This window comes from Hordeum vulgare, chromosome 3H (genome assembly GCF_904849725.1).
Source record: "Hordeum vulgare subsp. vulgare chromosome 3H, MorexV3_pseudomolecules_assembly, whole genome shotgun sequence".
Taxonomy (NCBI): Eukaryota; Viridiplantae; Streptophyta; class Magnoliopsida; order Poales; family Poaceae; genus Hordeum; species Hordeum vulgare.
In genome coordinates, this window is record NC_058520.1 from 106,988,049 (window position 1) to 106,994,900 (window position 6,852).

Below are 6,852 nucleotides of genomic sequence, written 5' to 3' on the forward strand. Positions count from 1 at the left end.
CGGGCATCGCATGATCATCATTGTCATCGGCATGACACCATGATCTCCATCATCGTGTCTCCGTGAAGTCGTCACACCAACTACTACTACTACTACTACTACTATAGCTAACCGTTAGCAATGAAGTAAAAGTAGTAAAAACATGGCATTGCATCTCATACAATAAACTAAGACAAATCCTATGGCTCCTGCCGGTTGTCATACTCAAGGACATGCAAGTCGTGAATCCTATTACAATAACTTGATCATCTCATACATCACACATGTGACATCACAACTTTGGCCATATCACACCACATGTCAAACCCTGCAAAAACAAGTTAGACGTCCTCTAATTGTTGTTGCAAGTTTTACGTGGCTCATTTGGGTTTATAGCAAGAACGCCTTCTTACCTACGTGACAGCCATAACGATGATATGCCAAAGCTATTTACCCTTCATAAGGAACCTTTTCATCAAATCCAATCTGACTAGAGTGGGAGAAACAGACACCTAATAACCCACAAGTATAGGGGATCGCAACAGTTTTCGAGGGTAGAGTATTCAACCCAAATTTGTTGATTCAACACAACGGGAAGCCAAAGAATATTCTCGAGTATTAGCAGTTGAGTTGTCAATTCAACCACACCTGAAAGACTTAGTATATGCAATAAAGTTTCAGTAGCAGAGTAGTGTGATAGTAACGGTAGCAGCGGTAACAGTAGCAGTAGTGATGAGTATAGCAATTGTGACAGCAGTAGCGGTAAAGTTACGTAGCAAGGACCAGTAGGAAAAACTCGTAGGCATTGGATCGGTGATGGATAATTATGCTGGATGACATTCATCATGTAACAATTATAACATAGGGTGATATGAAACTAGCTCCAGTTCGTCAATGTAATGTAGGCATGTATTCCGTATTAAGTCATACATGCTTATGGAAAAGAACTTGCATGACATCTATTGTCCATCCCTCCCGTGGCAGCGGGGTCCTAATGGAAACTAGGGGATATTAAGGTCTCCTTTTAATAGAGAACCGGAACAAAGCATTAGCACATAGTGAATACATGAACTCCTCATACTATGGTCATCTCCGGGAGTGGTTCCGGTTACTGTCACTTTGGGGTTGCCGGGTCATAACACATAGTAGGTGACTACAACTTGCAAGATAGGATCAAGAACACACATATATTGATGAAAACATAATAGGTTCAGATCTGAAATCATGGCACTCGGGCCCTAGTGACAAGCATTAAGCATAGCACACTACTAGGAAAAGGGCTATAGATGATATAGACACTAATGGCGCACCAGACAAGTAGTGTGCCACTACTATATAGCAGTGGCACACCATGTGCAGATGTGCCATTAGTGGGATGGACACTAATGGCGCACCGCACACTCAGTGTGCCACTACTAACAAATTTATTTTTTCGAAAAGTACTAATGGCGCACCGGGGCAGAGTGCGCCATTACTAGTTTAACTAGTAATGGCGCACCACTCACCCAGTGCGCCACTACTATAATTTTTTATTTTTATTTTTTGCAAAAGTACTAATGGCGCACCGGGGCAGAGTGCGCCATTACTAGTTTAACTAGTAATGGCGCACCACTCACCCACTGCGCCACTACTATATTTTCTTTTTTGCAAAACTACTAATGGCGCAGCACCAGCTGGTGCGCCATTAGTAACCAGGGTTACTAATGGCGCATTTGTAGGTGATGCGCCATTAGTAACCTCGGACCAGCATGCGCCGCTGAAATCCACCGCGCGCCGCGCGCCGCTGAAATCCTCTCTCATTTTCCCCCAAATCCACCGCGTGCCGCTGATATCCCAAATCCTCCTACCAACACGCGCCCTCTCCTCTGGATCGAACCCTAATCCATTCCCTTCCTCCTCTCACGCTACTGGCGGCTGCGACGGGCAGCAGCCATCGGTTGCGGATGGCGACGGCGGTCTGAGCAATTCCCGGCCTCCCCGTCCCTAGGTCGTCCCCTCCCTTTCCCCAAGTCGTCGGTCGGCCTGCCCTTCCCACAGGTCACCTGCATCCTCACCTCAGCCACGGGCAGCGGCCATCGGCTGCCGGGATCTGCTGCTGCTTCTGCTTCGGGGCTCAGCGGTTGATCCAGCGGGCGTGAGATGAATTCGTCGCTGCGGAAGCTGCGGGGCTTCACGCTGCAGCGCCACGAGCAACGGGTGGACCGCCACCGCGACCACTCCACCGCTGCCAAGGCCGTGGACGAGCCCCTCGCCGCCGCCCAGGTGCGTGCGTCTCTCGCTCCTCCCTTTCCCTTTTCGCCGCCCCGCCGCCTGCGGGTGGACGGTGCGGGCGAAGATCTTGCGAGCGTGGGAGCGGTCGTGCACCTGGTTTTGCTTCGCGGGGCGTGTCCGCGTGCTCCCCAACCTGTTTAGCGCCTTCGGGTGTCCGGGGCGGTTGCTCCACGGTGCGCATGTCCGAGCAGGCGTGGGTGGGGCGCCATGGCCTCCCCCCGAGTGCTGTGTGAATGGCCTCGGGATTTCTGTTTCGTAGTCGGGTACAATGGGATTCCGGCGTTCGAATCTGTGCTCCATTGCAGTGGGAACGGCCGTGGGACACTAACGAGGCATTGGTTGAACGGTAGTGAGCGACGAGCCCAGTGTTGTTTTCTAGTCTAATCCTATTATGGAATGTGTGAATTGGTTGGTTTCCGGAATCTGTTGTGAGTTCTAGACCAACACATGCTCTCGTTTTTGCCTTGTCGTCAACAACGTTTAATTCTAGCATATCGTGATTTTCCTTTGGTCCACTGCTGGTGTGGTAATTTGGGCTTGTTCCAAATGAAATTTTAGTGGTTCATTAGGAGGGGTGATGTGCGATTGTGTTTTGGCACCTACTGTTTGGTTGATAAGAAAACATTTGCCTACTTTGTTCAACTATATGTGAGTTGAGTGATTATATGTGCAGTATTACTATGGAGTGAGAAAAAAACCTAACATCTGAGAACTTAGTTGCTCTAGTCCTAGTAGCTACCAGGCCCTCGTGGTTAAGTTAGGGTGTCATTTTTGTATTTTACCGTTTGGTTTGTAAAAATCTCGTTGGATATGACAAGACACTTCCCCATTCCCAAGTGTCATTTTGTTCAAAATCAAACTGCCTAGTGACGGTTGTTCTGAATAATGGAAACAGTGGCATTGTATGTAAAACAATGTGGTCAAACTTACCAGCATGAAACCTAGTTTACATTCCAAACAAGTTGCGTCTGCTAAAACTCTGAACTTCTCGTTGTGTTAAGAAGAGCTTCTTTAGCAACATATTTCCAACTTTGTTTCACACTGCTACTTGACTTTGAACAGGATATGGCACATATGTGGAACTACTATGATAACCTGCTTGTCGTTGCAGCAGCAATAGCAAACAGTTCATATGGTATTGTTCTTGTCTACTTTTTCCCTTGATGCAGTCACACATAATACATTTAAGTGTCATGTTTATCTCACTTTACAGATTCTATTGTACTTGGGACAAATATTTTGCTCATCATTTCCTATTGAGTAATTAGGTTGGTATATGAATAGTAGTTGCCCTTCTTCAAATATATGGAAAATCTTGTGTTGAAGTTTATCAATTCTTTTAGTTGACTAGGTGTGCATTTATGAAAAGAGATTTCAGGATTATTTATTCACCAGCACAGAGCGCACTGTTTATAGAATTCCTGGGCTGTCCACCATACTAAAATTGTGCAACCTCGGTTCATTTGGGTTTCCCAAGTGATAACTTCTATATGGTTTTACGTGTTAAGGTTATAGCAGCTATAGTTATAGGTATATGTGACTCTACTGGATCCCAATAATCAGATGATGAATTGATCTATGTATGCGGAATTCTCTGAAGCACTACAAGAAATGGGTACTTGTTTACTTAAGAGAGTTACACCAACTAAAGATGGAATTAATGGTACTCATGCTGTGTATGCTTTTTCTATGTGCACCTTTTTGTTTTACTTATTGAAGGTAATACCAATGCATGCTTAGGATCAGTTATGATGGTAGTATTTAGTATACTAAACTAGTCTTACTCTGCACTCCCAGCTTTAAAATATCTCTTTTAGCTGCATCATAAGGAAAATGAGAAAGTGAAGTAATGCAGATTGTTCACTATGACCTTAATATTATTGAACATGCAATATAACTTTTGGTTGTTTCCCACTTTGCCGCTTGATGCTTACATTTAACAGTATGCCCCCAGAAAAGGTTTTGCTGTTGCTCGGGAAATCGCAGTTTGAACTACGGAAACTTGTAGATAGTTATGTAAGTTTCCTAGTTACTCATATTTGTTAAAGCTGCAGAATTACTATAATCTTCTAGTGATGATTTGTTTCGGCATCTTTTCCTCAGCGTGTTCATGTTCTTACTACCATTACCACTCCATCACAGTCCCTACTTAATGAGCATCAAACTGTAGAGGTATGGTCTTGTTTATGTGCATCTCTCTTTAACACTCATGTCCTTGCTTTATGGTCCTTGAGCTCAGTAGATTTTCTTTGGCCCATAGGACACACCAACAACAAAGCCTTTCAGTCACAAACATTCTTCTCTAATGCATTTTAATTTTGCAATAAAATCTTAAAGGGTACTAGAACATTCTGGACACATGTCTATAAAATCTAAAAGGGTACTAGAACACTCCGGAAACTTATGTAGTTATGTCAATAAAATTTCAAGGGGCACTAGAGCACTCCGGACACTAAGTCTTGATACCCAAAAATAAAAAGTTGTTAGCGTGCTCCTGCTGATTGCTAGGAAAAAGGAAGAAAAAAATGTTGGTAGCATAAGCCACAAAGGGTGACTGCATATCATATGATGTGTTCATCAGAAGGTCTTATTAAGCATACAAACATGGTGCTACACATGCATCATACAATAAACATGGTGCTACACATGCATTGTCAAATTTGTTGACAACTTCAGTTTCTCTTAATGTTCTTATATGCATCCTTACGTAAAATACTTGGAGTATATTTGTATTGTGGCTAGAGTGTACCCTACCAAAATTTTGTTCATGACCCAAAAAATGGTCTTTGTTTGGATGTTTGCCAACTTTTTGGCATGCTAATGCACTATGGCCAACTCTAGTTCATTATTCCTGCCAATGTTGGCCAACTCATGGGCAACCAAAACCACAACCAAAATTTTGCCCAGCCAGTGTTTTGGTTGGACAACCTTGGGCATAAACCAAACACACCATTAATGTAGCAATCATTTATTTAAAGAACTTCAGTATTCTCTGTTCCAGGAGGAAACACACTTAACTAACAAAGATCGTTTCATTGTAGGAAATGAAGCGCCAGTGTGATGAAAATAGGTATGATGCTTATACAAATTGTGGCTTACACTCTTACCCTGCTGATATTTTTTTTAATTACTCTATAATCCTTCCAGATAATTGTTCGAAGTCTTGCTAAATGCATAGAAAGAAAAGGGGAGATCTAAGAATTCCAAAGGTGATCCTGCTGCGTCAGAGTAGTTGAAACAAGCTCAGGAAGATTATCAAGAGGAAGCGGCTCTTTTTCTTTTCCGGTTGAAGTCATTCAAGCAAGAACAGTTCCGAAGTCTTTTCACACAAGCTGCTCGGCACCATGCCGCTCAGGTGCACACTTTATCACTTGGAGATGTTCCTCTTTTATTTTGTTTATTACACTCTTCAGAAACTCATATTGTACATATTTTGTGTGGACCAGTTATATTTATTCAAAAAAGGTGTCAAGTCTCTCGAGGCTGTAGAGCCACATGTTAGGCTTGCTGCTAAGCAACAACACATCGATCATCAGTTCAGTGCACTTGAAGATGAGGATTACTTTGTTGAAGATAAAAATGATGACGATTACAATGATAGTCATGATGGAGAACTGTCTTTTGATTATGGATAAAGTAAGGAAATGCAGAAGCTGGTCATGCTTCCCATAGTCCTACGGAGGTACTAATATTTAGCTTTGTATATAAGCATAGTTAAATGTCAAACTGAAGAATAATGTTATGTTGCTTGATGTGGAATTTTTACAACTGTTTCACTGCACTTGTGAAAAACTGTGCTGCTTCTAGAATTCATCTTGGTAGTTATCTGCAATCTCTCAAAAAGGAATAACTTTTTGTTATAAACTGAAAATTGGAATGCACATAGTTATGCAGTATGTTACTCCATGTGTAGAAAAGATCTAAATAGGTAAAAGCCGTCTGTAAACTGAATTTTGTTTCTGTACATCTTAAAATTTTCATTTAATTATGTCTAACTTCTTCTGTCCAACATATTGCGGTTTGTTTCATCAACTGTTCCTCTCCTGTCTTCACTATCTTGAGAGTCTGACTTTCTTATTTTCGCAGGAATTTTATGATAGAAGCAAATGAGATTATTCCTCTTTTCCTGGTGAAAGACAATGACTTGTAAGCCGGTCAGCTCCACTTTTTCCTGGTAAAAGACAAAGACATGCACCTTAGTTAGAACTCTAAATGATACAGACCTGCACCTTAGTTAGAACATGAGCTTCTTTAATCATATTTTTCTTGCTACTATTTGAGATGATTTTTGGTCTTCAATTTAGTCCTTTTCTCTATGTGTATGGTATGAACCTGCAATCACAAGGCAAAGTGTTTGCATAGTACACCTGAAGCTCGGTGTGTCATTGATACTCCATTTTGTCTCTAAGGCTGGTGGCGGAGGGGACTAGGAAGTCTTCTTTGAGTGAAAGAACATGATGTATTTCTTGCTTCAAAAATATATTGGATATGTATGCATGACCATTTCATTTGTGAATTCTTGTTGCATATGTACGCATGCTTTTGTGAAACTATATTGTTGTTGTGATCTATTGGATATGTAATATATTGTTGTTGTTGTGA

The 6,852-nt window shown here is 42.0% G+C and overlaps 1 pseudogene; it reads left to right on the forward strand.

The window, feature by feature from the left end:
• Positions 1–2,118: 2,118 nt before the first annotated feature.
• On the forward strand, positions 2,119–6,450 carry LOC123441546 (annotated as a pseudogene).
• Positions 6,451–6,852: the final 402 nt, after the last annotated feature.